Genomic DNA, 6,752 nt, shown 5'->3' with positions numbered 1-6,752 from the left:
ATGTAAATTTTTATTTCACACATATTGTAAAATAGTGTGGATGCGGGAAATCGACTTTCTCTCACTCATCCGGATCAGGAAACACTTGAATTCAAATTCTCTGCCTGTATCTCCATCTTAAGAAAGCTACTCTTTCGGACCTTTCAGTTCATGTCCCGTTCACTTCTGAGTAAGCTGTTTAGAAACCCACGTAGGGGCACATGTACGCCAATGTTCANAAAGGGGGGTGATGGGCATGGAGGAGGGCACTTGTGGGGATGAGCACTGGGTGTTATATGGAAACCAACTTGACAATAAACTATTAAAAACAAAAAAGAAATAAAGAAACACACGTACTGTGCCCATCACTGGAAATGCTGTCCCAGGCCACAAGTAACTGATGCTCATAATGCGGGGACAGTTCAGACAGCTGTGTTTCCCCGCTCGTTTACCATGTAGGTGTTTATTTGTACCCTCTGTGACATCACTGCTCATAGAGCTGTTTGTCAAGTGAGCTTTTTTTTTTTAATTTTTGTTAATGTTTTATTTATAGAGAGACATAGCATGAGCATGGGCAGAAACAACAGAATCCAAAGCAGGCTATCAGCACAGAGCCTGACATGGGGCTCGAACTCACGAACAGAGAAATCATAACCTGAGCCGGTCGACTGAGCCACCCAGGCGCCCCTCAAATGAGCTTTAAGAGGGATTGTTTAGATGACATCAGACTCTGGCAGTCCTGAGGCACAGCTCCTAGAATCACTCTCGGGTCTCTCTGGTTCTTATAGGTGTATGCTGGAACCTTCCAGAGAACTAGCTTTGATGGTCAAGTCATTCCCAAATAGGACTTTGCCGGTCCAAATAAAATACTTGTGGGAGTGCCCCAAGATAGGAGAGATTTTATAGGGTCCTAAGTGTTTGCAACGCCTTCCCTTCTGCAGGATAATCATGGGGAGGGTCTCTTGCGTTACAGTTGGGCAGGGGAGGCATGTATAAAGGAGAGATCGCCCTTCTAAGAGGACAGGACGTCTGTGCTCAGGCAGCAAGGAGTGGGTTAAGTGTCAGCTTTGCACGGGACGGAGGCAGAGCTGGTGTGGCATGGGCCGCTTTCTGCCCGAGACTAGGAAGAGTGAGGGCAAGAAAGGAAAAATTATTGACCTACGGAGAGCACTCGATTGCAACCTCATGAGCAAATAGGCCATTTATTCCCCAGCCCAGAGCTCCTTGAAAAGGTGACCGTCCATCACTCCCTCCTCCGAGCTGCCCCTTGATAAGCTTCTCTATCAATGGGCTAATTTAGCTGATTACACAGGAATCTGAGAGGAATGGACCGCCAGAGCCTGGGTCTGGGCCAGCAATGCATTAAGTCCACCAGTGTCTCCATCACCCCCCAGCAGGGCCGATAGGAGCGTCTTATTCCTGAAAACGTGTCCCATCTGATGGGCTTTTGTTAAATTCAGCTCCAGCTTATCAGGTGCGGGGTGGAAATCCTGCTGCCACAGGGCAGAGATTGTTCCGTCCTCCGAGTCCTTGATGGGGGTGGGCAGCCTCTGGGACCCGTGCCAGGCTATTCTCAGCCGCTGGTCAGCAGCATGTCAGCGCCCGGCCCCAGAGTGCAGGAAGAAGATGTAAAAGCCCAGGATGGACACCCATTGCTCCTTCACTCCCCTGACTTTTCATGGCACACAAGGCTTGGAAAATGCTCCCCCCTGCCTCCCACATTGGAGGGCTAACCTCACGGGGGCGGGAGGGGGGCGGGGGGAGATGGGACGTCCCTGCTGGAAGGAGAATAACTCTTTCCTGAGAGCTCCAGCGAAAGTCCCAGAGCTGGTTCCCATTGGGCATATGTATGTCTCATACCCGTCCCCCGGCCAGTCCCCCACGGATGGATCACCCGATGGGCCACACGACATCTCATGTCCAACTTCGGATCTGGTGGGGATCAGCATGTGAGAGGAGGGGGGATGTCCTTCAAAGAGAAGTCAAGGAAAACAAAGGGTCCCTCTAAAGCTCATCAATAGATAAGTGCAACAGAGTGTTCTGGGTTCCCGCATGGAGAATTCTAGATCTCAGGGGCGATGAGCACGGAGGCAGGACTAATGTCAATGGCTCCCATGAGTCATCAAGACAGGCTGATCACCCCCTAGAGTTTTACCCCACTTCCTGAATAGACTGACATACACTGATCCTTCTAGATTCCCAGCTCAGTTGGCTTCACCGTGGCTTATGTGGCAGGTTAATGAGAAGAGGCTTGAGCCTATAGGAAACATGTGGGGTTGGGTTCCAGAAAGATGAATTCTTTCTTCGTCTCAAGGAGTAACTTTAAGCCAGTTGAATGACCTCCCTATGCCCCTCACTGGATTCAACCCAACAACGAGTAGTAGACAGGGCCTTCTTTGGAATCACAGCTATGCTCAAATCAGCAGCTCTCCTGCGTGCCCTGGGGCTAATGAACTAACCTCTCTGAACCTCAGTTTCTTCCTCTGTCAAAGGAGATTGAATAACCACTACTTTATGGAACTGCTCTGACGGTTAGATTAATCATACATGCAACATTAACTGAACATATCTGTAGCCGCTGAGGAATAGAAAAAGAAGCAAAACCAAGAGAATTCTCCACCATTACGGAGCTTATAGTCTTCATAAGCTCATATTCCCATAAGGCGAAACAGAAAATAAACATTAAGAAATAAGTAAATTGTTTTGAGTGTTAAAAGGTAAGTTCCGGGAGGGGGGATGGGAATAGTAGAAAAAAGTAGCAGGATTAGGTGTGTGGGGTAAAGAAAAGAGTTCATTATTAAATAGGATATAGTCAGGATGAGCCTCCCTGAGAAGGCAATTTAAAAAAAATTTTTAAACATTTTCATTTATTTTTGAGAGACAGAGACGAGGGGCAGACAGAGGGAGGGAGACACAGAATCCGAAGCAGGCTCCAGGCTCTGAGCTGTCAGCACAGAGCCTGACGTGGGGCTTTGGCTATAACCTGAGCCAAAGTCGGACACTTAAAAGACTGAGCCACCAGGCACCCCACCCCCACCCCCCCACCAAGAAGGCAATTTTGAGCAGGGACTTGGAGAAGGTGAGGGAGGGGGTGAGCAGGTGGGAGGTACACAGAGAACACTCAAAGGGCCAGACCCCACAGGGCCCTTGCGGCCGCTGTAAGTTCCTCGGGCACCAGAAGTGGTATCCACACAGCTTGGCCCGTAGAAGTTTCCGAGGAGCGGAGGAGAAGGCAACGAAGGTGACGGTGAAGATGGCACCGATGCCGATGGCAGTGACGCCGACGACGTGACCCGCTGCGGCTGCCAGACGGCCAGCAGTAGCGTCCGGGCTGTCACACACACGCACTCACCTTTCTGAGCTGTTCTGAGCATTTCCAAATTAACACAAGTGCTTTGCACTTTGAACCCATGCCGAGAAAATTGCTCTGTAAACACGGAGTGTTTCCTGCCATCGCATCTTTATCACGTGTCTGACACTATTACCACCCGAAGGTCAACGGGCGGCCCCCATTAGCACGGCTCACACTTGATCGACCTACGGGGCCCTGGTCTCAGCTTCCTCCTCATACCGGCAAAAATACCCTGAACCCAACAAACCACCCCGGGGGGCTTGTGGGTTCCTCCCTCGTGGCCTTTTGCCCAAACCAAGTGGGCCGTTGCCTGGCTAATGTGTGTATACGGGCCAAATTATCTGGAGATCATTAACACTAACTGGCAAGGCTCTGGGCTGTCGGTATCCACACCACCCAACCGCAGGCAGCGCCTGCCTCTCCCTGGCCCTTGACTGCTGGAAGCTATTCTAAAGTGTAACTAATTTTGATCAGATGGCTACGATCCCGGCTGAGTGGTCTGGAGCACCCTCTCCCCCAAAAGGGGCTTCCGGAACATTCCCATCTCGCGGAGGGACGCATAGGTGTGTGAGATGGTTGAGAAGGCCTCTAAGCGCGTTTCTTCCCGCGGCCTCCGACCCGGCTAAGCGGTCTTCTCACTTCACCTTGTTGCAGGATTCTGGCTCAGAGAGTCGTGACACCGAGGCTTTTCTTTCCAGGAAGCAACTTTATTCGTGCCGGCACCGCTCAGTTGGGTTCGTACCCAAAAGAACTGAGCGGCCCACATCACATGGCATAGTTTTTTTATACATTTTCTTTTTCTTTGTCTCCCATATATGGTAACACACGTAAACATGCAGTCTGATTAAGTTGTCTCAGTTTACAAGAACATGGGGGATGTAGGCACCTGGACCCATATCTAGGTGACCTTGAAGTCTTCTCTCCTCTCTTCTTCATTTTTTTCTTTCTCCTTAGGGAGGGGTTCCTACCACAACCTAAGCTCGTTTTCCAAGTCCATTTACAACAGGAAGGTTTCCTTCTGAAATTTGAATCTGAACTGTTCCAACCCTTTGCTGCCTTGAAAATGCTTTCAAGAAGGGCCAGAGTCCTCCACACACCGTTGAGGCTCCCCACGCCTCACCTCTGCTTCCTCTCCAGCTTCCTCCACCAACACGCACCCCCCACCCCCGCCCCGCCAGCCGGGCCGAAAACTAGAGAGCTATGGTCCGCGCTGTTCCCCACGGGCCCACACCATTCCCTCGGCTGAGCCAGCTCTTAAGTCTGCGACTCCTCCGTGAATCCTTTGCGGACCCCTTACCCCTGGCCAGGAGCCCCAGACAGGTGCGCCCCCTGCACACCCGTGCATAACCTCACTGCAGCTCTTGCCACTTCATGTGCCTTCAGGTGCCCGCCTCGTCCGCAGGACGCGACACCTCCCTCCGCCTTCGCTGCCCGCCTCTGAGGAAGGGCTCCACTCACTGCAGATGCTTACCTAACGTCTGGATGCTCAAACAGAAGAACCAGCTGTGTGCTGAGTCCTCTACCAGCCTCGCCCTGGAGCAGAGGCAGACAAGTTCACGGCGCTCCGCAGCAGGCTGGTTCTGCTCTCTGCTCCACTTCCCATCAGCACCGACCTTGGGTTTCACTTGACTTTTCGAGTCCTCCATTTCCTATCTCTAAGAGGCAGGTGGCACTCACCACCACTCAGAGAGCTATCCGGAGGCTTAAATCATACCTTCTAGTGCATATGCAAGGAGTGTTAATAATCACTGTCATTATATCCTCCACAGTGACGTGGTCACCCTATCCACGAAGCGAGGGGTTCTTGTTTAGCAGTTTGCGGATGCACCCCAGGTGCCTGGCTGGCATGTAGGAGCCCAGCAAATGTTTGTTGCATGAACACACAAGCTGGCTTTACTTAACTGACAAAGAAGACCCCTGTATCCCTAGAATGTTTAGCTTCATGCATAGGATTCTCAAGATCCTCGTTTTCCCCATTCCCAGAAGTTCTGATTCCGCAGGGCTCGGGTGGGACCCAGAAATTTGCATTTGAATGGGCTCTCCCAGGATCCCTCGGGTCAGAAACCTCAGCACCAACCTCAGCACCGGATGACTCAAGTTCCTATTAGCCTCCCACCTCTTGTGCAGCTCATCCCCTCCATCCCTTTTATAACTGACGTATCTGAAAGCCCAACCTCAGGATCCGGAGTGATCATTGCGCCAGGGCTAAATATTATTTTCGTAAGGCACAGAGACCCAGCAGAGGCTTTTAAGTGAATTCTTAGTAATAGAACAATCAAGTTAAGAGATCTGTGTGACGCAGAGCATGAAATAGGAAAGTATCGTGGCCAATTGATTTGGAGTTTGTGAAATGAATTTCATTTTCTGGACCGAATGGAAGCCCGTCTTATAAATCACCGCCGCTCTTGGAGATTAATAAAGGAAACAGGCTTGATTAAGAATTCAGAGCATCGGTCCTATTGCAGATTTATAGACCCAAAGGTCTTGCCGCAGGGATTTCAAGATGTCCCACCTGTTAATTGTCATTTAGGAAGATTAACCCCGGGGCTTCTGGCTAAGACTTGAGGGCAGCGCCTGAGCCCTTCTCGGGAAGTAAGGTGGATTCTAAGAAGTGCTCTTCTGCGTGTATTTCCAACCCTCCCCAGAAACAAGCGAGTCATGTGGCCTTCGACACAACACTCAGAGGAATTTTTCCCAGAGACGTGGAGGGTTGGATTCGAACGTCTTTCTGCAAATCTGGCGAAGCAGGTCTGAGTGGAGATTTTAAAATGAAAACAAAACAAAAGCAATGGGGGTGGGAGGGTTGGGGGGGTGAGGGGGCAGATTTCAGTGAAATCAACCAAATGCAGAATATCTCCACCGGCTCTCTGATGCTTGCACAGCCTGCGTGTGGGAAGGTTGACTCTGAGCTCTGGGGCATTTGGGGTCCGGGGAGAGCTCTGGAACTCCTGATGTGTCAGAGGCTGTCTGCTCAGAGCAGCATATGGGAAGTCATGCTATTTAGCATTCCCCTCTAGAACATCATCGACCCCAACGGTTTAAAAACCCGGCAAACACTGCAGGTCAGGATGGTGTTACTAATGATGGAAAATGAACACGGGAGGGTTTTTGAAGTGCCGATAATGTCCTGCCTCTTGATCCATAGGTGTTCAGCTCGGGGGATTTGTATCAAGCATCATCCTTGCGATAGTTCGCTTTGCTGACGGTGGTATTCTAATAAAAGTTAAATACTCAAAACGCGGGACAAGACTTGTGCCTCGTACCTAGTTTGTATTCATTCATTCACTCACTCACTCCTCTAATAAACGATGCGCCCCCTCTCTTCTCCGTGATTCTCTCCTACCATCTTGAGGGAGCTCGTCACTATCTAAAATTCTCTTGTAACTTGTTTGTTTCGCTGACTGGTGTCTCATCTGTATCC

The sequence above is a fragment of the Crocuta crocuta genome, unplaced genomic scaffold (genome assembly GCF_008692635.1).
Source record: "Crocuta crocuta isolate KB4526 unplaced genomic scaffold, BGI_CrCroc_1.0 scaffold339, whole genome shotgun sequence".
In the NCBI taxonomy this organism is placed as follows: domain Eukaryota; kingdom Metazoa; phylum Chordata; class Mammalia; order Carnivora; family Hyaenidae; genus Crocuta; species Crocuta crocuta.
Note: the sequence above shows the minus strand (reverse complement) of the source record.